The sequence below is a fragment of the Rhinoderma darwinii genome, chromosome 9 (assembly GCF_050947455.1).
Source record: "Rhinoderma darwinii isolate aRhiDar2 chromosome 9, aRhiDar2.hap1, whole genome shotgun sequence".
Taxonomy (NCBI): Eukaryota; Metazoa; Chordata; class Amphibia; order Anura; family Rhinodermatidae; genus Rhinoderma; species Rhinoderma darwinii.
In genome coordinates, this window is record NC_134695.1 from 90,417,895 (window position 1) to 90,443,074 (window position 25,180).

General features: G+C 42.3%; 1 long non-coding RNA gene across 8 annotated transcripts in view; it reads right to left on the reverse strand.

Moving 5' to 3' along the window:
- LOC142661161 (uncharacterized) overlaps positions 1-25,180 on the reverse strand; it is a 354,813-nt gene that overhangs the window by 305,070 nt on the left and 24,563 nt on the right. For all 8 annotated transcript variants that reach the window (XR_012850656.1, XR_012850659.1, XR_012850662.1 and 5 more), the window contains exons 3-4: positions 15,628-15,691; positions 11,865-11,925 (exon numbers count right to left, since the gene is read on the reverse strand). This is a non-coding gene — a long non-coding RNA (uncharacterized LOC142661161). The remainder of the gene's footprint in view (positions 1-11,864; positions 11,926-15,627; positions 15,692-25,180) is intronic.

Sequence of the window (25,180 nt, forward strand, 5' to 3'; positions counted from 1 at the left end):
CCCTCATGGGAAAACCCCTTTAAATAACTTTATAAAGTCATCAAATGTAAAGTCCAGCATCTGTTAGGGAAGGTTCACACCTGCATTGGTCTTTCCGTTGTTCTGCTCCATCAGAAGAGCAGAACCAAAAAACGGCGGAAGAACCGATTGCCTTATATGCGTATATTCCTTAATTTTCTTCAGTGTTTGTACGTTTATTAAAACAAAAGTCTGAAAATGAAGTAAAAATTGCAAAGAAAAATTTAAGGAATATATTATTAAAAAGATGCTAAAAACTTTTACTTTTGGTGACTATTTGAACCAAAAACGTAGCTTCATATTAAGCAGTTGATAGTAGTGGTCGCTTGAAAAACGTACAATTTTACTGCAACAATGGGGATTATATTCAGGCACACACGATTTCTATCAAATAAAACAATGAATGATCTTCCCTGCAATGATGACCGCAGAGACACGAATATTTCAACTGATTCATTGGGGTTGAACTGCAATACCAGACACGGCCATGGGCAAGAGTAGCGCTATTTCTGGACAACACCTATCTTCTATAAATTTCCTATACAGTATTAGCAGGAATTTTTACTTCACTTGCATTCACTTGATCAGGTGTGGACTGAATGACCTGGGCCCCCCGGCACTAAAGGTCATGGACCACTTGTAGCTGTGATACACGTGATTTGATCAATAACAGAGTCCAAAAACCTTTTGCAGCATCTGTGTTTGGACTGGGGCTATGGGAAGCAATGTATTCCTCCCTAATCTAGGCAATATGACTGGAGGCCGGCAATGTATCTAATTATAATCTAAGTGATATAGCTGAAGGCCAACCAGAGACATGTTCTGACGATTAGCATATTCATGACATAGCAATCATTAAGCATATCATTTGAATATTTATTCATTATACTTGTAACATCTGTAGGACTGTTCACCATAGGAGAACTGAGCTGAGATATGTCCATGAAGCCCCCGAAAGAAAATGGGGCGAATTTACTAATTCGGTCTTAATTTTAGATAGTTTAGTCTAACTTTATACCACCTCTTGGTTGGCTTACTTCAGACCACTTTTGTAATCCAAATTTTGGCACAATTGGGGGCTTCTTAAACCACGCACTTCCCCTATTAGCCATGCTCCTTTGCCGAGTGATCCGCAAAAAGTGTCTAAAATGAGCCCAAATTCTGGCACATTTTGATTAGTAAATCTCCTCCAATGTGTCCATAGTTCCCAATGCCATTAGTCTTCCCTATAGAGAATGTACCACTGATGACTTACTAAGGCCCTATGCACACAACCATGCAGTATTTATGGTTAGTCAATAATGCACGCACAGGCCGCGGAGTGTCATCCGCATTTGCAGACCGTGCTCAGTATAGGAGCACGGTCGATAAATGCGAAAAATAGGACATGTCCTATTTTTTGTGGCTTACTTCTACCCCTCAGACACACACGTAAATATACGGGAAGGTGGCCGTAGCCGATAGAAATGAATGTGCCAGTATTACATTCACAAGTACGGATCCGTAATAAAACTAGTCGTGTACATGGGGCCTACAGTGTTAGTGTGTAAAATTTTATATTATATATATATATATATATATATATATATATATATATATACACACACACACACACACACACACACACACACACACATACTCTCCTTCTTACTGCACTGCCTATATAAGGGTCAGTGATCCCCGTAGTTATGGCGTTCCTTCCATGGTGAACCTGGAAGATCAGGATGAACATAGCTATAGAAGCATGTTAGAAACTGCATTGTGGAATAAAAGATAAAAAAAAGAAAACAACATTCAAATGGTAAGATAAATAAATTGTTTGTAATAAAATATGTGATTAGCGCCAGTAAGCAATGCTGCTGTTCTGTAATCTATGGGGAACAGCTTTTTAGTGAAATATTGCAAAATCAATAACTTTGCATTTTCTGTGCATCTGAAAATTCAAGAATTACAGAAATTAGAAACCGGAAAACCTAATGAGGTTAATTTTCACTTTAATGCCCCAGATGTTATGCTGTTAATTGATAGAACATATTTATTCGTAAATAAATGTATTCACAGCGAAAATATGGGTAATCAGATTTGATGTGAACTTCTGTCTAAACATTTTCAGATCTTCAATCATACACAAATTTTCCGTAGCGTAATTAGTATTTGCTGACTGCAAATTGCACTTTAATTGACAAATTGCTGTGTGTGTGTGTTGCTGTGTATGGGATATGTGTCTTGTCTGCTTCGTAAGTTTTGATAGATTGAGAACACAAAACTGGGAGAAGTGTAAATAGCAAACCTGTATGTTAGTGACAAGCAGCAGTCCCCTGACGAGTAGGATTTCGAGGCGCACTTATTATACAAACCGAATGTAATTCATAATTCCTGTTTACACACAAATATTTAAGCCTTCGTGACAGGTGCCTTACACGTAAACAACAATTAGGGATATTATGATTCGCAAGGTCTTAAAAGAATGTTTAAAAAAAAAAATACAGGCTGGATAATGTTAATATATTGCATTTTGCATCCTTGGGGGTCTAAAATACCCCTCTGCTCTATTTTGAACCAATCAATTGGACGGCAAGAGGGATGTCGCAGTAGGACGATGAGCAGCCCAATGTATGTAGTCCTCATCTTTAACCAGCCAGCATCTAGGTAGGATAATCTAATTGGACAATGAAGGGTTCTCATGTGTAAAGTCATTATCCTTGGACTTCTAGTGGCCAGGTAGGATAGTACAGTTGGCATACGAGTGGCTCGAATATGTAGTCATCATCCATGGAGAGCCAGGTAGGATAATGTGGTTGGACAATAAGGGACCCCGCTGTATGTGGTCATCATCCTTGGACAGATAGGTCCTCAGTTCTGCTCAGAATGAGTTTGAAGTTCAATTCTAACCAAGGAAAACATCTGTATGGAGCTTGTATATTCTTCTCATATTTGCGTGGGTTGCCTCCAGGTACTCTGGTTACTTCCACACTCCAAAAGCTAAATTTCCTATCAAATTAATGTGCGAGTCCAAGACAGGGAACTTAGATTGTGAGCTCCATTGGGGGAGAGGAATAAATATAAGTGGAGGCATCTCTATACAGTGCTAAATATATGGATAACGTAGTTGAACAATGAGTGGGCCTGATATATGTAGTCATGATTCTTAAAAAGTGAGTAAACAGGTAGGACAATAAAGCCGGACGTTGAGTGGCTCTCATAAATGTAGTCATCATCCTTGGACAACTAGTGATCAGGTAGGATAATGTAGTTGGAGGAGTGTCCGTCATATATGTGGTCATAATAGTTGGAATGCTAATTGCCAGGTAGGATAAAGGGCCAGCTATCGGTAAAAGTAGGACATTGGGCAACAGAGCCACAGTGGGCTTCTGTCTACATCACCCTCAGCTTGATATGAATAAAACATAAGGCATATTTACTCATTGCTATAGCCAACCCCCCCCCCTAGCCCAGTAGGTCCTGGAGTCTACCCATCGTGGTGCTAATGTGGTCAGTGCCCTAATAATCCTTTGGCTGGTAGTGAGTAAGAAGAACGAGGACCGGGTCTCATGTATATAGTCATCATCCTTGGACTAGTAGTGACGATGTAGGATAATACAGTTACGAGCAGCCCTCACATATGTAGTCATCATCCTTGGACTACTAGGATCAGGTAGGATAGTTTAGTTAGACTATGAGCAGCCCTCATTCATGCATCATCCTTGTATTGTGTATCAGGATTTGTCTGAACAAGACCAGCTATAAATAAAATAGAATTGTATGGTAGGTCGCCTCTGCCCATATGGCCAGAGTAATATTTCTGCTAATAATTAGACAATAAAAGAATCGTGTATTTAGCACAACAGCTCATTCATGTGAAGGAAAAAAAATTATATGAAAAGATGTTGAAAATCATCCCACTGTGAGCAACAAATCCTGTCTCCTGTTCGTAACTTCTTTCCTCTCAAGACATATCTGAGCGAGCCGTTATCATTTGTGATATACAAGCATTTTGAGTATAATTTATAGGTGGAGAGAGTCACAGATTTGAGATACCTGAACCTGACATTGAATTTCTACATAGCTGCGGGGGGATAGCTGGGTTATTGCAGGCTTCAAAAACCTTCCTCAGCATTGACTCTTCAATGTAAGATCAGCAGTACAGATTTAGGGTAAGAATCAGAAAACAGAAAAAAAAAATCTTCGCTGTCATTTATTATGGTTTTCAGAAGGTGTTGGCACCATCTTAATTATAGCTACAATTGGTTTTGATTTCAGTTTTAGGTCTGTGACCGATAATTCACCTTCTAAAATGGTCTGTAAACTGCAAGTAATAAGATTCTATGTTAGGATGCAGTAGGTTGTCAACACTTCCGTAAGATCAGGTTTTTAGTCCGGTGAATAACTTTTTATATAAAATTCCCCGTCCCCGTCAATCAAAATGCTGCAGCAAAGTACTTGCTGGTGACACATTCTTCAGTGTGCGGAAGTGAGAATTATCCTAAGGGTCAGTTCACACGGAGTTTTTTTTTTGCAGGCAAAAATCTGCCTGGAAAAATCAACTGTTTTTTAATTGGTTTTGTAACACACACGTTTTTTGACGTGTTGTTTTTACCTCTTCAACAGGCAAAGGAAAAAATTTTTAGCTTTTTTTGCAAAAGATACGTCAAAAAACGGCTGCGGCCGTACCCTGTTTTTTTTGGGGGGAAGCGGAGAACGCCTCAAGAAAGGTCATGTCGCTTTTTTTTTTTACCGAGAGCGGACAAAAAAAGCTCAAGAAAAAAAAACGCCCCTGACTCCCATTGAAATCAATGGGAGGAGATTCAGACGCGGTTTCTGTGTCAAATTCAGCCCCAAAAAAAGTGTGTGTGTGAACAGGGCCTAAGGGAGTTTCCACAACTGCACACACTTATAAAGATTAGGCTATGTTAACAGGGAGCTGATTGGCTGAATGTACCTTAGTTGCTTATTGGTGATTCATATTGTGTCGGGATTTCTAGCTCTGAGTGAGGCAGATAGAGCCGCTTTATATAGTGTTGGGACACAGAGTAGTTGCAAATAAAGAGGCAAGTAAATTAATTGCAAGATAACAAAAAAAAACAAACTAAATTTTCATGAATGAGAGTAGTTCCCAAGAAGACGGGATTGTTTTCTGCTTAAAACCCCATATAAGCTAAGGGAACGTTGCAGTTCCAACATGATAAAGTCCATCAAGAACTCGTGAGCAAGAGCATATTTTGGTCATTGGAAAATCACAAATATCCCCCTTTGTGTTGGGACACGTATGATTTATTCTGCCACTGAGGATGTGACATAAAAATACATAATTATATATGAGCTTTCTCCCTGAAAATGAAATACACAATATCCAGAAATACAAGTCTCTTGGGAGGCAACCACCTATAATGGCCATTGCATCATAGAGGTTGTCACTAAGGTTTTCCCCTGAATGTCTAAACATTTGCATTGTTCTGAAAATTTACATAACTTGGATCGCTCTTAGGGTATGTTCATACGGGCTATTTTTAGCCCTTTTTCGGCCCGTAAAAGCCCCGAAAAACAGCTAAAAATGCGGGGCTGAACGTCTACAAACATCTGCCCATTGATTCCAATGGGAAAAACAGCGTTCCGTTCCAGGCGTTTTTTACGCGGCCGTTATTAAAAAACGGCCGTATAAGAAGAAGCCTCGTAAAAAGAAGTGCATGTCACTTCTTGAGACATTTTTGGAGGCGTTTTTCATTGACTCAATAGAAAAACAGCTCCAAAAATGGACGCAAAAACGCTAGTTGCTTAAAAAACGGCTGAAAATCAGGAGCTGTTTTTTCCCTTGAAAACAACTCCGTATTTTCAGCCAGCGTGTGAACATACCCTCAAGGTTTTGACTATTTACCGGTAAATCTTGTATGTAGTTATATCGATATAGGAAGGAATGAAGTAAATAAAACACAGCCAAAAATAAATTACCAAATTTAGTTTATATTTTTGTACTGCTTTTATAAAATCCCATGTTTTAACACAGGTAAGTCACATTATGAAACAAATAGGGTATCACAGTAGAGAGAAGCTAATCTATTGACAACTAAGATCAAAAGTGCAAAACTGCACCAATCGCATCGATCATAAAGCATATGATGATGTTGGATTAATGTTACCAAATATGTAAAAAAAGAAAGAAAAAAAAAAGCAGTAATAAAAAAATTGTAAAAAAAACAAAAACAAAAAACATACTGGTCATTCTTGGGGAGGTTTGATCAAGCGAGTGTATGTGGACTGTATACAGGTGGTAAAGCCCTTAAAGAATCTTCACTGACTAAGGCCCCATGCACACGACCGTATTTTTTTTCCGTAATTACGGACCCATTCATTTCTATTGGCCACGGACACCTTTCCGTATTTTTACTGATGGTTGTCAGTGCTGAAAAAATTATAGAACCGGTCCTTTTCTTGTCTGTAACTATGGCACTGGCTCTCCCATAGAAGCCTATGGGCGCTTCTGTAAATAAGGACGGCTACTGATCCATAAACTGACCGTGTTTACGTAAGCGTTGCTATGAAACATGTTGGTGACATCATTTGCAGCCTCCCTTTTTTACGGATCCGTATATATGGATCAAATACGGATGCACTGCGGACCGTATTTGCGGATACCGTTCCAAATATACGGATAAGTTGCGGATCCGTATTTATGGACAGTATTTACGGATAGATCAAAATACGGTCATGTGCATGGGGCCTAAGGCCTCATGCACATGGCCGTGCATGTAATCACGGCCAGCCGCCGACGCAAAAGATAGGACGTGTTCTATCTTTTACAGTACAGTTCTACGGCACGAACACCTATCCATAGCGATATGGAAAGTTGTCCTTGGCCAATAGAACTGAATGGGTCCGAAATTACGGAGATTTTTTACGGTCATGTGCATGGGGCTTATGGCTGTTGAATAAATTATGCTACTTTGACAGAACTCATTTAGTAGTCGGAGCAACAGACTTCGACACACGTTCCTGTTGACATGGCAGCGAACTTATAATTTTTCCCTTGATCAATTATACTGCCCGGGTCCATTCTGTGCCACTGCATCTCACAACTAGAAGAAAGCTGCTCTGATGCCAACAAACAACTTTCAGACCAGAACTACTTCCAGTTATCCCTATGTTACACCAGGCCCTTCACCCACACAATCTAAAGCACAACGCTCATCCAAGATACCAAACCGCAAAGGTCCACAGTTGGCTGTAAGAGATGATCAGCTGTGGAGAGCCAAATCAACATTATTAACAGTCAGCTCTTTTGGGATTTCTTTGTACATCAATGGAGATGCACTTCGCTTAGCGAGTGGGGTTATGAGATTGTCAAAAACAAGGAGAGCTGTCCTATTCCGAAATAGTCTTATGGAAACTAAATAGAGGGTGGACTTCTGGACTAACAGAAAGAACTTTAGTCAACCTAAGCTAAAATTAGTATATTTTCTCAGTATATCTGGTTTAACTTGATGGACGTGTCTTTTGTGCCAACCAAGCGTTTTAACTATGACAACACATTTTACATTCGACACGCGGAGTAGAATTACAAGATCCATTTCCATTCTTTACATCGTTTTGTTCAATGGGGATAAAACTGGTCTAGAATACAAGTCACCTGCGTATTGCTTAGATAGAAGTTACCACCAGGGGTGGACATACCATTAGTGCCACCTGTGTAGAATGCACAAGGGCCCAGTAGGTAGGGGGCCTACTGCCACCTTAAAATAAGCTTTTTACTGCATATTGGATTGCATGTATGGACTGAGCTATTCACAATGGCTCAAAATTGTTGATGAATTGATGAGAGATAAGGTGTACTTTGATGAGCTGACGGAGAGTAAGGGATTCACATACTGTTCTTGCACAAGGGCGCTCTAATGTCTATGTCTGCCACTGGTTATCACCATGCCACATTTCCAATAATCTCGATGGACAGCTTAGTCAGTCATCTAGTTCAGCTGTTTGTTAAGGTCCTGGGCAGTGTAAACGAGCGCCGATCAACAAGACAGCTCGTTGATCGGCGCTCGTTTGCTCCTTTCACAAGGAGTTAGTATGGGGACTAGCGCTCGTTACTCTGATCGCTCATCGCCATACATTATTATCATGTCGGCAGCACATCTCCATGCTTACACAGGGAGATGTGCTCTTAACGACGATAATATTTTTCATTTTTAAAACGATACAATCAGCAGATGAACAAGTGTTTGCCCGATAATTGGCCCGTGTAAAAGGGCCTTTAGTGTTGACCATTGTTGCTGTGATCAGTTAGGTCTAAAACAACAGAACGGCTGAAGGTAGTCAGTGTCCAAGCATACAGTGGTTCCACATATTTTAATAAGACATGCCATGTTCATCATTTAACATGGTACCACGCATTACCAAAAACATTGATGTGGCATAACTAGACTTTGTTATTTAATGGGACTCAGAAAACTTCATATTTAATACACAGAAACAGTCCTATATGGAGTGGTTCTGCTTCCATGCTCCTTGACATGAACGCTGACATTTGGCACAGCATAAATTCCCTCAAACTGTCTAAAGATCAAGAAAGTCCTGGTCTCTTATTTTTGGAAGAGTCCTGAGCAGAGGATTTTGGTAACTTGTTTAAAGACACACTCAAGCTCTGACATCATTTTCATTGCAACATCTATCAAATTTTGTGGATTCTCTATCATGGCCTCGTCCAGGAAGATATTAGAAATGAAACAAGTAATAAAATAGCATTTATCACCGAGACATATTGATTTAAGTTAGGGTACTAATAGTTATTAGCTAGTGTGTGTGTGTGTGTGTGTGTGTGTGTGTGTGTGTGGGGGGGGCATTTTCAGAAACAAAATATTAGGAGAATGGGGGTAGACAAAATGTAGCATATTCTAAATGCAAATCATACATGCTGACTCTTGGGTTCCCCTAGACTTATTGGAAGCACCTCCTGAAGGGGCTGGACGGAGCCTGCAGGGCTGAAGGGAAGCCTCCATGACCTCCCTGGTAGGGAAAGGGTTAACATGTGAGGGAGAGTTGGAGGGAGTCGGAGGAGGGGGGGGTCAGGGAGGAGGCAGGGGGCCGTTGCTGCGCTTCCCGCTGTTTGCGGCATTGAGCCGGGAGCAGCGGGAGGAGTAGCACAGTGAGGATAAGCTCCCACCCTCCCGCCCTTGGTTTGTTACGTGGTGGGTCTTTGCGTACGTCCGTCTATGAATGTTGTGTTTATTTGTGTGCTTATCTAACATGTTTTTCCTTTTTTCCTGAGTAGGTTCTGTTGTCATGGCAGCTGGCGGGGGGAGTCCTTGAGGCCAGTCAGTACAAAATGGTGGGGGGGGTCGCATCGGGGGTATGCGTCCCCCAAAAAAGGTACATGGTTGAAGACTTCATCGGGTGTTATCCCTTTGAAGTGGTCTTCTGGTAGAAGGTATATCACTTGAAGGCTTCATCGGGTGTTATCCCTTTGAAGTGGACTTCTAGTGGTCGGTATATCACTTGAGGGCTTCATCGGGTGTTATCCCCTTGAAGTGGACTTCTAGTGGTTGGAGCCATCTGCAGAGGTGAACGGTGCTTCCGAGCTGGTTTACGGCTGGAGGTAATTAGTGGTTTGCAGATGGCTAACTCGGTGTGTTCTTAAAAAAGGAATATCTGAAAGGGCCTCAAGGACTTCCTCGGCTCGGGTTAATGTTAACGTTAAATTGTTATTTACGTTTCTGACCCATGTTGGGTCATGTGAATTATTGGAAGGAATTCTCTGGTGGATTCCTAACTAGTTATCCGAAGGTTTCGGATTTAAATTGTTTTTATAAAACTGTAAAATTAATAAACGGCTGCTGTGGCCATTTCACATCCAACCTCGGTGTCACGTGTCTTTCCTAAAGGTGGGGGTGGGGGGATAGGATGGGGTAAGGGAAAGTTCGTTAACACACGACTCTACTTAGGCAGGTCATGTCTATAGTAACTTAAAGCGGACACCATATGATGTATCTTGTAAATCCTCCTAGAATTTTGGGTTCAGTGAGAAGCAGAGGATGCAATCTTTGTATAGTATCTATCTTCATATAGGATATGCTAGAATTTTGCTTTGGGAAATATTTAGTAAATGCAAATGCACCCACACGGTTATTTAAATAAAAGCATGTTTTTGATTTGGGATTATTCAGAAAACATATAATGAATGGAACGTAAGTCATTCTTTCCTAGAGCATTTGGCTTGTGAGTATTTTCAGTCATGACCAATGGTTTATGTTACTGGTTCACAATGTTCTATTACAAAAACAAAGTGTTCAATACAATAAGGCATGCATTGATTTGTGCATCAAGTTACCACCACATTTTTCTTTTATCACAAGTTTCACAAGCTTTCTCTTCACAAAAAAGGTCTAAAGTTGCATCGCCAACAGGTAAGAAGACTGATCATTCAGACTTACTCCCAAAGTGTTTGCAGTTTTTGTTCCTCTACTTACTGCTTTAGATAAACTACCACCTTACGCGCTTTCTATGCAACTCTATTGGGCGACCGCTACCCATTCCAACTCCGTAATAAAAAACAGAAAAAAACAAAACATTTTCTAACCTTTTACCATTGCAATCACAATACTCTCATTTATTTTACTGTATCTCAATGGATCCTACACAAGGCCATCAATTCCCCATGTTTTGAGTCGAGCACCCTTATAGCACATCAGTTGTAACAAAAAACTAAAAACACTCTTCCAAAGTTATATATGATCCATAAAAATAACACTTAGGCTGGATTCACACGAGCATGTTCGGTCCGTAAAGGACGGAACGTATTTCGGCCGCAAGTCCCGGACCGAACACACTGCAGGGAGCCGGGCGCCTAGCATCATAGTTATGTACGACGCTAGGAGTTTTTTTTACCCATACATACCAATATCTATCCAAACCCATGAATGTGAAAAAAAAAATTAACCAGAAAAAAAAACCTATAAAAAACAAAACAAAAACTATACATGCAAAAACGGTTGCCCAGTTAAGTAAATCCATTCTCATACATCGTATTAGGGAATTTTAAGATAATAGAGGGGCGTCCTCATTTCTTGACCAGATTGAAGAGCAGCTACAAAGAACGTCTCTCTCTTGAGAACCTGTCCAGCCCTGCATTACACAGACAGCACATTGATATGAATCGACACTGTGTAATGCCTAATTTCTACTGTGGTGGCGCTGCAGGGAAATTGAACACTTATTGCCAGGTTTCCCCAAAGAGAACAGCTGATCCCTGGGACCCCAGCAGGGAGCACGTTGTATGTACTGTCCAAAGCAGAGAAACCCTAGAAGTAGCATTGAATCAATTTCACATTTGAGTCCATACGCAAGTAAAAAATCTAAATACGTAAGTAATAACACTTGTATTTATTAAAAAAACTAATTAACGTCTTAATTTAGACACCAGAAGGGTTTCTGATTAGCCGCTCTATGACATTCATCCATCAGGCTAAATTCTACCTATCATATCACGAAAAAAACAAGCTCTAAGTGATTAGTGTTTCTGTTTTGGAAAGTTTTCCCCATTAGCAGCAAATTACGCATGCATTTTTTTCTGCCCTATTTCAAAATAAAAACTTGAGCCGACATCAACAGCCTTGGTGATAGTCAAGCTACCTGAAATGAAATGAAAGTGTAACGCATGCAAATACTCTCCCCTTGGGGGATCGCTATATATTAATGTATTAGTTTGCCAACATTAAGATCAAAACGTAAAAAAGCAACAAATATATCCTAAAAAGTTTTTCTTCAGATTTTCTATTAATGATATGCAAGGAGCGGGGTATAAAACATTAATCGGAGTAAAGCCTTGATATGTCAATTGTAATATCTCCAGATTTGCTTACCTCCGTTTTCCTGTTTTAGATGAGATTGCCTTGAGCGTTCTAGCCTCGAGACGATCTGCTCCTGATAATAAAAAGGAAAAAAAAAAAAAAAGGAGAGAGAAAAAAAAACCCAGGTTAACAGATGGATAAGGACCTTCATTTGTTGCAGTAAGTTAAAAAAAACAGCCTCGAAAGAAAAACAGGTTATAAAGTGTTGGAGATGGGATGCTTCAAAATAACAGAGGTGCAATTTCAAGCCCGAAGGCTTCACCCTGCAACTGGTTTAGAAAAAAAACAACAAAAAAAACATCCACAAAAAACACAGTAAAATAACTCGTAATATATTTTTGCCATATTCCAGGGCTTCCATACCTTTTGGGCTCAAATTATCAGAACATGTCTAGTGCTGAAAATTAATAATGTGTAGTGTATTAAAATTTAGTCCATGGGTGCGGTGGGGGCAAGGTTTGTCTCACCTATACACATGTGGCCCAGGTGCTGGGTTTGATGGGGTGACAGCTAGCCACTCTGCATGGATGAGGGTATTGGATACTGGACTAGGGCAGCGAACTTGTGAAAAAAAGAATACCTACTACTTTGGTGCATGTAAACAAAAGATACCCGCCCGAGCCCGGCTTTTCCTCCCAGCAATTGTGGTCCTCAAGTTCAGCACCTGGGATACAGAGATATTTTCAGTAGCAAACTAATGACTCACTAACCCTACAGTCTCTGACTCGTCCCATTGCCCTAGCTCTCTAAGGTATATAAGGGTTGCCTATTTTTCTGTCCTAAAGTCACCCACTATCAACACAGACATCCAGATTTTACAAATGGTGTCCTTGTTAGGCTTTTGTATATATATATATATATATATATATATATAAAAAGCCTTCACATTATGGCCTATCCATTGGAAGCAGATAATGGGGATGGGTCTATCCTTAGGAGAATTTAGGACGAGGCTTGCTACGTTGACATCCACTTTAAAAAAATAATTATGTAAATGGAAAATAAATATTTGTATTCTTTTGAACATCAGCATTAAAGAATATTATTGAAAAAAATGTAATTAAATATTTTCTTTAATTATTTTTGCAAATTTGTTAAAGTCAATAGAATACCAGACATGTGTAGCTAATAATTAGTATCCTCATTATAAAAAAAATATATACATATAGTAACTAAACGTGGTGTTTTTCTCTTTATTTTGTTCTTTTTCTTGAATATTAAAAAAATAAGTTAACACTTTAAAACACATATTTGAGACATCCAAATCTATTGATCACTAGCGGAATATGTAACAGGGGAACCAAGGGACTGCATCACTGCACCGAATACATCTCGCATCCCTGGCATATAAATAGTCACCAATGGAGATCAGATTACTAGAATGACAAACACAAACCACAGAAACTCTGCACTTTTGATTGTTTTTAGCTTGTTTAGTGCCAGGGAGTAACTTTTACGTAGTGGTAAAAGGGTTTAAAGGTTAGAAAATATATTATCCTTCTATTACCTTTGCTTTGTTACCTGACCTTATGCAGCTGTTATGGAGCCATCACAAGGGAGGTGGGGGGCAAAATCATGCTGACCCTATCCCTCTGTTTGCTATAAGCTATGCAAGCCTTTAACCCCCAGAAAAAAAGTCGATATCACTGGGGAATTTGGTTGTATAATCAAATTTCCACCGCAGCAACACTGCAGGAGAAATGATGTAGCATTATAGGGGTGACCACGCAATGAATACCTATGCCGAGTCCTCCATTCTTTTCAGCGGCTCTCCACACCACTCTGGCCAATGTAGGTTAGTGCCCGATTGGGAACCCCCAACAATGACGTCCACAAGCCCCATCAGGCCTTATCGGGATGGGACAAAACTTTTAACAAGTAGTGTACAAACTTTTCCAATACCCAGACGTCGTTTTGAAAAAATGAAAAAAGTCAAAATAAAAATGCTGATCACTTATTAGATGCGCTAGTATAGCAGGTTCCATGTCTGTACCCAAATCACAGCTGGGAAGCCAGATGACAACACCTCAAGTACATCCCACAGGTACTGTCCCGGCCATCGATAGTACAATGCAAAAATAAGACAACAACAATTAAATCGGTGTGTGTTTGCAGCATTTACGGCTATAGAAGCTTGAATTACAGGTGCAATTATGCATAATTTAAGGGTGGCGAGAAGTTGCTACCACAAAATATATCCACACCCAAGCTTTTTTATTCCCTTCTTCTCCCTTTGTTAATTAAACGCTGAGAGGAGAGCTTAAGGGCTTTATGAAACATCCCACACCTCGGGTGTGTGAAAAATATGGTTACACCCAAACAACATTCATGTTTTATTAATTTGATAGGCAGAGTTTTTATTATGCTGCCTCTGGAATAATCCAAATACGCGCTCACATATACATATATATACATGCCTACATCTGGCGAGGCTGACAGAAGCCTCCCGGGCATTTTGCTACAAGACAGAACTCAGAAATATGACTGGTAGTCACAAATAACAACGAGCCTGTTCTAACTATATACTTCTAATGGTTGGTTATTATCGGGGATATCATAAACTCATCATTAGCTGTAAATGCAACGATGGACTTAAGTACTGCAGCTATTATATAAATATTATTCTAGATCAGGGAAGACCGTCTGGAGTGGAGACTGTAGCTTGTGGGGCAGAGAACCTCCTTTGATATCCATGTTGAAGTGGATGAACGCCTTGTAATTGCTCAGTGATCAAACTACAAAGACGATTTGATTGGGGCTGATATTTACAACTTGCAGCAGCCAGTGTTGCTGTGATTTTTTATAACGCAGTTTGTTCAGAATATGGAAGGTTCTAGAGGCCAAGGATACACTTGACAGTGCTGGCGAGGCAAGGGAACCATCAGGTCCCTTCCCCGCCATTCAGCACTTTCTTGTGATGCAGGCTGCGCAATTGCATCATTGCTCCGCCTGAGTCATTCCGCTGGAGAAAGCCTAGTCATAAAAGACCAGGGCTGCATCGCTGGAGGTGGGGACGGCACAGGGACAATTGAGTGTTGTGCTACCTACAAGGGGGTGTGTGTGGCACTATATACATGGGGGGCAGTGTGGCACTATATACATGGGGGCAGTGTGTGGCACTACCTACAGGGGGGGCAGTGTGTGGCACTACCTACAGGGTGTACAGTGTGTTGCACTACCTACAGGGGGGACAGTGTGTTGCACTACCTACAGGGGGGACAGTGTGTTGCACTACCTACAGGGGGGACAGTGTGTTGCACTACCTACAGGGGGGACAGTGTGTTGCACTACCTACAGGGGGGACAGTGTGTTGCACTACCTACAGTGAGGACAGTGTCTGGCACTACCTACAGGGGGGCAGTGTGTGGCACTACCTACAGGGGGCAGTGTGTGGTACTAACTACAGGGGGGCAGTGTTTGGCACTACCTACAGGGGGGCAGTGTGTGGCACTACCTACAGGGGGCAGTGTGTGGCACTACCTACAGGGGGGCAGTGTGTGGCACTACCTACAGGGGGGCAGTGTGTGGCTCTACTTACAGGGGGTAGTGTGTGGAACTATGTACAGGGGATGGAAATGTTTTAAAGATGTTACGGAGAATAGATGGGCACCAATTTAAAAAAATATGAAAGCAGATGATATAGTAATTGAATTTAGGGACAGATAGATAGATGTTTAACGCAATGTATTAAGTTTAATCTCAGTCCAATTTTAGCCACAAAAATATTCCGATTTCCTGTAGTGGACGGTGATTACTGGACACTCAGTTTTCTTACCTCTATTAAATATAATCCATACAGCGGTAAAGACACATCGCCCGAGTGTGCTTTCACTTCACAGCTGTAACAAAGAGAAGAGAAAAAAATAAAAATCACACACAATTAGTGTGAATCATTAAAGATCACATTGCAAAAAGCAGTGCTAAGCAGATACACCGTGAATTGTGTAGACTGCCATTATTAATACGATTTCACAAGAATGCTCGAGTAAAAGCCACAATGCTGAGAACATGACTGTGACATCAACTTGTTTGGTGCCTGTAATATCTACGAGAGGAAAGACAGCGGCCATGCACAACTAAGAAAATATGTATATTGTAAAGTAACACAAAGGAACACATGAATGTTTCCAGGTAATAATAGAGATCGGTCTGTTGGATAATTTTTATCAGTTAAAGATCAATTCCAGCTCAAATAAAATAAAGTTCTTGAATTCTCTCTCAAATTCTACCATTTCTTTTGCAATATCTTTCTGGGGAAACCGATTGACAACCAATATGACGACCACTAAAATGCCCCCAGAGTCATGAAAGTGGTTATGCGATTTGGTCTTTTTTTTTTATTAGAATCCTTCGTCAATGAGCTGATAGGGGTCCTGCTCTTGGGACCCACAGAGATCAAATGTAACCTGTGGGAGAATCATTGTCCTGCTGGAAAGTGTTTACGGTCATTGTCCCGCTGGAAGATGAACCTCCCTCCCAATATTAAATCTCTGGCAGACAAACAGGTGTTCCTCAAAAATGTAGATGTATTTACTGCCATCCATCTTTCCATCAATGGTGACCTGTTTTTTCGAAAACCCTGCTGATGAACAGCATCCCCACAGCATGATGCTTCACTGTAAGGCCGGATTCACACGAGCGTGTGTTTTTCACGTGCAAAAAACGCTGCGTTTTGCGCGCGCAAAAGGTCTATAACAGCTCCGTGTGTCAGCAGCATATGATGCGCGGCTGCATGATTTTCGTGCAGCCGCCATCATTATGACACTCTGTTTGTATACAGAAAAGCACGTGGTGCTTTACGGTTTTCATTCATAGTTTTGACTACTGTAGCGCGCATCGGGCGCGTCACACGGAAGTGCTTCCGTGTGCCGTGCACGGTTTTCTCTCACCCATTGACTTCAATGGGTGCGTGATGCGCGAAAAACGGGCAAATATAGGACATGTCGTGAGTTTTACGGCGCGGACATACGCTGCGTGAAAATCACGTACAGTCTGAAAGGCCCCATTGACTAACATAGGTCTGTGTGAGGCGCGTGAAAAGCACGCGCGTTGCACGGACATATTATACGTTTGTTTGAATAAGCCCTAAGAATGGGAAGTGTTGGGTTTGTGCCACACATAGGATTTCCCATGATGGGCAAAAAGTTCAATTTTAGTCTCATCTGACCAGGGAACCGCCTTCCATGCGTTTGCAACATGTTTTTATTTCCTTCACTCTGTGTAATGTACACCTTATAGTGGTCCTATGGACAGATACTTCTATCTCTGCTGTGGATGTTTGGCGTTCCTTCAGTGTTATCGTTGTTTTGTTTTTTAATCTCCGATTTATGCCCCCTCTGCCTGGCCTGTGAGTTTCGGTGGGTCGCCTTCTCTTGTCAGGTTTGTAGTTGTGCCATATTCTTTACATTTTTATAATGAATTTAATGATAGTCCGTAGGATTTTCAAAGTTTGGGTATTTTTTTTTTATTTTTTTTTATAACCCAACCTATACTACTCCACAACTTTGACCTGTTTGGAGAGCTCCTTAGTCTTCATGTTGCTTGCTTAGGGGTGGTGTAGACTCAGGGGCCTTTCAGAACAGGGGTATTTAAACGGACGTCATGTGACACTTTGATTGTATACAGGGGACCTTATTCAACTAATTATGTGATCTTTTTATGTTAATTGGTTTGACTAGACCTTATTTAGGGGTTTCATAGCAAAAGGGGTGAATACATATGGAATGTTTTGTCAGATCCATCACATAAAATCAAATTATAATGCAATATAATAGGAAAAACACCAAGGGGGTGATACTTTTGCAAGGCACTGTATGTGCGGTATACGCTAATATTTCCATTTATCATAGTAACATGTTAGAATTGCTACAGAAGTTTTCACTGATGAAGTAGTGCAGTTAGGGCTACGGCTCATGCAGAAGGACATATTACGGCTCCAAACATACCGATTGTATTGAGCCATCATAGAAGTCCAAAATGACACCCGGCCGATACGCTACAGACCCTATTATAAGTCAATGGTGGTATCCGTCATACCTAAAATCTGGCAGAGTGATATAAACAGAAGCCGCTAGGCAAATATGAACAGAGCCTAATACAACAGATTTTCTATGGCGATATTAAGATTAGTGTAGGGACTCGCAATACGATGGGGAGCCTTGATGTGGGCTGCGATCTTGGATATTTTGGACAAAACATCAACTAATAACTCATGTTTATCAGAGATAGCTTTTCAGGATGCAGCCAGGCCTTGTAATGTTGGGGGAGAATAGTGTGTCGGTACTTTGTGTGGTACACAGATACTGGATACGGGATACAGGATATGGGAACACAGGATACAGCTAAGGAACCATTTGCTAGACAAACATGGGTACACACAAAAACGCGCAAGGCAAGGAGGAAGAGGGCAGAGTCATTTTTAAATTCCAGGGATTGGTTAGAGAAAATTACACTGGTGCACACGCTAGTCCTTTAAGGCTGGGAACAAGCATGCACCCTCTAGAGGAATCAGTGGGGAGCTGCAGCCGCGTGTGCTGGTGTTTCCTAGGAGGGGGACGCCGGCAAGATGAGTGTCCTGCGGTCACGGCTGCCAGTGAGTAGGACGTGCCAGCGGTCAGTGACCACGGGCACAACAGGTGCGAGAGTGGATGTTCATCAATATTTTGCACATGAGCAATCTCCCTCTATGTAGCATTGTGGTTTGTCATTATCCTGTTGGGAACTGGTGTTTCCACCAGCCCTCCTATGAGCCTTTTTCAGTAACATTTTCTATGCCGGCGTTACATATATCTGTACAACATTTTTCATGAATCTGGCAAATCACAAACAAATGGCACCATTTCTGCGGGAAAAAAATCTTCATGGCAAAACACTTCTTATAAATTTGCCATATCAGGACATCATTAGACCAATGCAGAAATTATATTACAGAAAAAAAAAAGTTGAAATGTATGACAGGTGCAATTACAAAAATGTATTTTTCAAATTGCAAAAAATAAAACATAATTTTTACCCTCCCCATGCCGATATTACATTATTCCAGCCAAATTCAACAGCAGCAAACCATCATGTGTCGAAAAAATGAAGAGAGTGCGGTGAACGTTATTTTTCTATTGATATTTACTTCTGTTTTTTTTGTTTTTTTTAATGATGTGATGTAAAATGAACTGGCATTCTTCAGCATCACCCTTGGCTTTATGTCAGCTATTGGTTTGTCTCAGTCAATCAATGCCACATCTGCCGCGCTGAGCTGCCATTCACCAGTAGGGGGCACTGCAATTATTTTATCTTAGGGCACAAAAGGAAACTAGTTGATTAAAACAGTTTATTAGCCAGAAAAAAAGGCTAAGTAAATTAGCAAAAAGTAGGTGCGACACACTATTAACCAAGTTCTAATGTATTTTTGAGACAGAATTTTTATACTTGGTGCATTTTATTTATTTTTTAAATAAAATGTATCACATTTTTAGCATGAAAAGATAAAAAAAAAATGTAAAGGAGGGGTTATAATAGACAGTATGAGGAATTAGCGCTGTCACGTGAAGAGATGCTTTAGAAATGCTGCACGTTCTCATGGATCTGATTCATCTGTCCTTTGTAAAATGATCACAAGCGGAGAGAGTTGATTAATTGATGTAAAAAAAGGGGGGGGGGCAGGAACAAAAAATTGCTACAAGGTTATCATGACAATATAGAATCACATCTACACCTCGCTTTCTTCCCAATTCTCACCTGCATTTAATAGTAATGAAAAAATAAGATACAGCAGGTCATTTAATTCTCTTATCTACCGGAAAGCATTTATATATATATACACACACACACACACACACACACACACACACACACACTGCATTCGGAAAGTCCTCAGACCCTTTGACTTTTTTCACATTTTGTTATGTTGAGGCCTTGTGCTAAAATGAAAAAAAACAAACAAAAAAACAGGTTTTTCCCCATCATTCTGCACTTCGTACCCCATGATAACAAAGTGAAAACAGAATTTTAGACATTTTTGCAAATTTATTAAAAATGGAAACCTCAAATTTCACATGGACATAAGTATTCATACTCTTTGCTATGACACTTGAACTTTACCTCTAGGGGCCTCCCATTTCTCTACATCATCTTTGAACTGTTTCTACACGTTAAAAAGGGTATGTTCACATGGCCGATTTTCGGGCCGTAAACGCCCAAAAAATGGCAGAAAAATCTGAAGCAGAACTGTTCCGACAGGCCGTTTTTTTTTACGTGGCTGTTTTGAAAAGGTGCAGGTCACTTCTTGGGACGTTTTTGGAGCCGTTTTTCATTGACTCTATAGAAAACAGCTCCAAAAACGTCTGTGAAACACGCAGCGAAAATCGCGAGTGGCTTAAAAAACGTCTGAAAATCAGCTCCATATTTTCAGACATTTTTGAGTTTGCGTGTAAACATACCCTTAGAGTCCACCTGTGGTAAATTCATTTGATTGGACATCATTTGGAAAGACACGCCCCTGTTTATATAAGGTCTCACAGATGAAAATGTAAATTAAAGCAAAAACCAAGCCATGAGGGTGAAAGAACTGCCCGTAGAGCTCAAAGACAGGATTGTGTGGAGGCACAGGTCTGGAGAGGGGTACAAAAAAAAAAAAATTCTGCTGCACTGAAAGTTCCCAAGAGCAGAGTAGCCTCCAAAATTCTTAAATAGAAGAACAACCGGGACTCTTCCTAGAGCTGGCCGCCCCACCAAACTAAATCAGGAGAGAAGGGCTTTGGTAAGAGGGACGTCCAACAACCCAATGGTCACTCTGGCTGAGTTCTAAAGATACTGTTGTGCAGATGAGAGAAACTTGGTCCTGTGGTCAGAAAGAATCCTCTGCTCTATAAAAGACACGTGAAAGCCGCCTGGAGTTAGCAAAAAAGCACCTAAAGGACTCTCAGACTGTGAGAAACTAGATTCTGTGGTCTGATGAAAGGAAAATTTAACTTTTTGGCCTCAATTGTAAGCGTCATGTCTGGAGGAAACCAGGCACTGCTCATCACCTGCCCAATACATCCCTACAGTGAAGCAGGGTGGTGGCCGCATCACGCTGTGGGGGGTGTCGTCTGCTCCATTCAGATTTCCCTCAACCCTGACCAAAGTACAGAGATATTCTTAATGATAACCTGATCCAGAGTGCTCTGTACCTCAGACTGGGCTGAAGGTTCACCTTCCAACAAGATAATGACCCTAAGAACACAGCCAAGACAACACAGGAGGGGCTTAGGGACAACTCTGTTAATGTCCTTGAGTGGCCCAGCCAGAGCCTGGACCTGAACCCAATCAAACATCTCTGTAGAGACCAGAAAATGGCTGTCCACTGACGCTCCCCATCCAAACTGACAAAGCTTGATGGGATCTGCAGAGAATAATGCCAGAAAGTCCACAAATCCAGGTGTGCAACCCTTGCAGCATCATAACCAAGAAGACTGGAGGCTGTTATCTCTGCCAAAAGTTCATCAACTAAGTACTGAGTAAAGGGTCTGAATACTTACGTCAATGCAAGATTTTAGTTTTTCCATTTTAATAAATTAGCAAAGATTTCTAACATTTTGAGTACAGAATACCTTATTTTAGCAGTTGGTTTAGCAACACACACAAATCCCAATGTGAAGGCGAAACCCAGGGTCCGGCTATTTGTTTGGCGTGTTGCCTTTTTTTGAAGCGCTGATTTTATTTTAATCTACGTGAGTGTAGTAAATTTATTTTCTAACCAGAAGTGTTGTTCGTATCACACTAGGTTTACCCTGTTTCTAATATAAGTGATCACCATCTATCCTGGGCATTGGGAATAAAAGTGCTGTAGCATATGAATCTCGTTTTGGAACACTGTGGCCATTCATCTGATCCAAACTACCCTTCTGTGATAAAAGCACCAGTAGGTGGTGCCATCAAAACATTTTCTTATGTTATAGGGTAGGAGGACCTCACATTGGGAATGGTTTGTGTGCGGGACTTTCTTGAACCAACGTAGAGCGGTGAGATAACCTAACTCACCGCTCTACGTTGGTTCAAGAACCAACGTAGAGCGGTGAGATAACCTAACTTTTCGGTTTCACTCAGTAGGCAAAAGGACTTGGTGAGACTTAACTACAGAGTATTATCCAGTGGGTAGTACCTGCCAAAAGTGGTCCAAGGAAGGACAACCAGTGAACCGGAGACAGGTTCATGGGGCCCAATGCTCAGTGATGCATGTGGGGGTGGGGGGGGGGTGAATGCTAGCCGGTCTGGTCCGATCTCACAGAATAGAGAATAGATACTATAGCACAAATTGCCGGAAAAGTGGCTATGATAGAAATGCGTCAGAACACAAAGTGCCCATGCGACAGCCGGTCCACCGTTGAAAGTGCTTACAATGGGCATGCGAGTATGCAATCTGATCTCTGGGACGTGCTGCAAAAAACAGTCATACAGGACATAAAGGATCTGCTGGTAATGTCTTGGTGCCAGATACCACAGGACACCTTAATAGGACTTGTGAAGTCCGTGCTTTGACGGGTCAGAGCTGTTTCGGCGGCACGAGGGTGATCTATGCAATATTAGGAAGGTGGCTTTAATGTTATGGCTGATCGATGCATACAGTATACAGTATGTCAAAATTGTAAAGGTGTTTTACGATTTATTAGTGTAAAGGTAACAAATAGAGCAGTCATGGAGGCTCATTATAGGCCTTATGGGACAAATAAAAAAATATTGAACTGTTTATGGCCTTCTTAAGAGACATATAATAGTATGAATTTAACTCCTACATAAAAAAATGGTCTTTAGATTTTGACCCGGAGATAAAAAGCAGAACTCTCCCAGTAATACTTTCCTTCTACATCTTGTCAGGATAGCCAAGAAACCTAAAGTATGGCACCATCTAGTGGCCAGGTTAGGAATTAAAAATCAATTGCAACATGATAGCATCATCTCTAGACATGAAAGAACACGAAACTTATATTGTTATACTAATACTTTATTCACACGACAGGGTCCCGCCCGAGTGTCGGCCGATAAAATCGGCCGTTTTTCCCGGCCGGTTTGCATTTGTTTTGCATCCGTTCCGGCTCGGGCAGATCTGGACAGTGACATCGGGGGCAACTCCTGAAGGGAAATCCCCATGTGGCCGGTGATTCCACTTCAGGAAAAGCCCCTGTCTGTGTCCATTTATGGACACTGAACGTTACTGGCTTTGCCTGGTGTGGAATCCCCGGTCACAGAGTGTTCGGGGATTCCGCTTCAGGAGTTTCCCCTGATGTCACTGCCCAGATATGGACAGAGACATCAACGCTCTGTCCAGGAGCGGAATCCCCGAACACACGGGGATTCCGCTCCTTCAGGGAGCTAAAGTGGGGCTAGCACATAGCAGAGCAGGGAGATACCTCCCTGCTCTGCTATAGTGGTGTCGCTACAGTAGTAGCAGCCGCAGCAGCAGCAGCTGCTAGCGGCGCCATCGGCCATGGAAGGTGTCGCCGGGCCAGGGCGCTTTTAAAACAAGCAGGGGAAGGGAGCCAGCGCAGTGCTCCCTTCCACCTGCTGTACACCCGGGCCCTGCCACAAAGTGTAGAAACTTACCTCCAGCGTACAGCCATTCGTCCGATTGGCATAAGCTCCTCCTCCTCACATGCACTCTGCACTGTGAGGAGGGAGCGAGCGACGGAATACATGGCCATCACTCGGGACACATTCCGGTGATGGCCTTGTATTACCCGGCCCCATAGACTTCTATGGGAGCCGGGCGGCCGGGTAAACGGCTGAAAATAGGACATGTCCCATTTTTTGACGGCCCGGTTTCCCGGGCCGTCAAAAAATCGGTCGTGTGAATAGCCCCATTAGGGGTCTATTGTTCCTACTGCAGCCGGGTGACGGCCGATTTATGAATGGCCGTCACCCGGCCGGGAAACCCTGTCGTGTGAATAAGGGCTGTCACGGGCACAGGGTATGTGGACCCACTAGGCCGCTCAGCCGTAGCGGGGAGGCAGCTGACCAGGTCACAGTCTAAGCAGAAGTAAATGGTAGACAGTATGCTTGGGTACCTGAAATAGTCCGGGCGGTGGCTGTGGCTTCAGCACGGATGGAGGCAGGTGCGGCAAGTGGCGCCAGACGTGGCGGGCAGTATCCGATGACACTTGACGTGGCAGATGGCACTTGACCTGGCAGATGGCACTTGATGTGGCAGAAGACACTTGACGTGGCAGAACGCGGGTAGGCACAGGAACAACACGGAATACAGGAACGGTAACAGGGCACGGGTAACAGCTGGAACGGGAAACACTAAGGAACCATTTGCGAGACAGACTGGGAAAGAATAATAACGCTCAGGCAAGGATTAGAAGGCCAGGGGCCTTCTTATAGACCAGGAAATCGTGGCAGTTGATGGTGATGACGATTTCCTAATTGCGCGCGCTGGCCCTTTAAGGCCGGGCACGAGCGTGCGCGCGCACCCTACGGGATCCAGCCGAACGGAGCGGAAGTGAGCGCTGGCATCTCCTAGGAGGGAGACGGAGGCCAGCGCTCACAGATCCATGGCTGCGGGCGTCGGGAGGTGAGTAAACACGACGGCCCACGGCCATGGGCGCTACAGTATCCCCCCTCTTACGCCCCCTCTTGTTGGGGCCAGAGTGAGAGAGGAACTTTTTAATAAGAGCAGGAGCACTGAGGTTCTCTTCTGGCTCCCAGGACCTCTCCTCAGGACCAAACCCTCTCCAGTCCACCAAATAGAAAGTCCTTCCTCCTACTCTCTTGCGGTCCAGGATCTCCTTTACCTCAAATACATCAGAAGGACCGCTGGGAGCAACTGTGGGACTAGAGGTCTTGCTGTAGCGGTTCAGGACCACTGGTTTCAGGAGGGACACATGAAAGGAGTTAGGGATTCTGAGGGTAGGAGGCAGCCGCAGTTTATATGAGACAGGGTTAATTTGTTGCAGGACCTCGAAAGGATCAAGGAACCTGGGAGCGAACTTGTATGAGGGCACCCTCAAGCGAATGTTCCGAGAGGACAGCCAGACTTTAGTCCCCGGAAGATACTGAGGCGGCTCTCTTCTCCTAGTATCTGCCTTTCGCTTCATGCGTTCGACCGCCAGCAAAATAGAGGACCGGGTCTGTTGCCAGATTTGCAGGAAGTCCCCATATGCAGAGTCAGCAGCGGGTACCTGAGATGAAGTCGACACAGGAAGAGGGACTCTGGGATGTTGACTGTACACGATGTGAAACGGAGTGGAAGTGGTGGACTCACTTGTGTGGTTGTTGTATGAAAACTCCGCCCATGGAAGAAGCTGTACCCAGTTATCGTGCTGTGAAGAGATGAAGTGGCGGAAGTAATTCTCCAT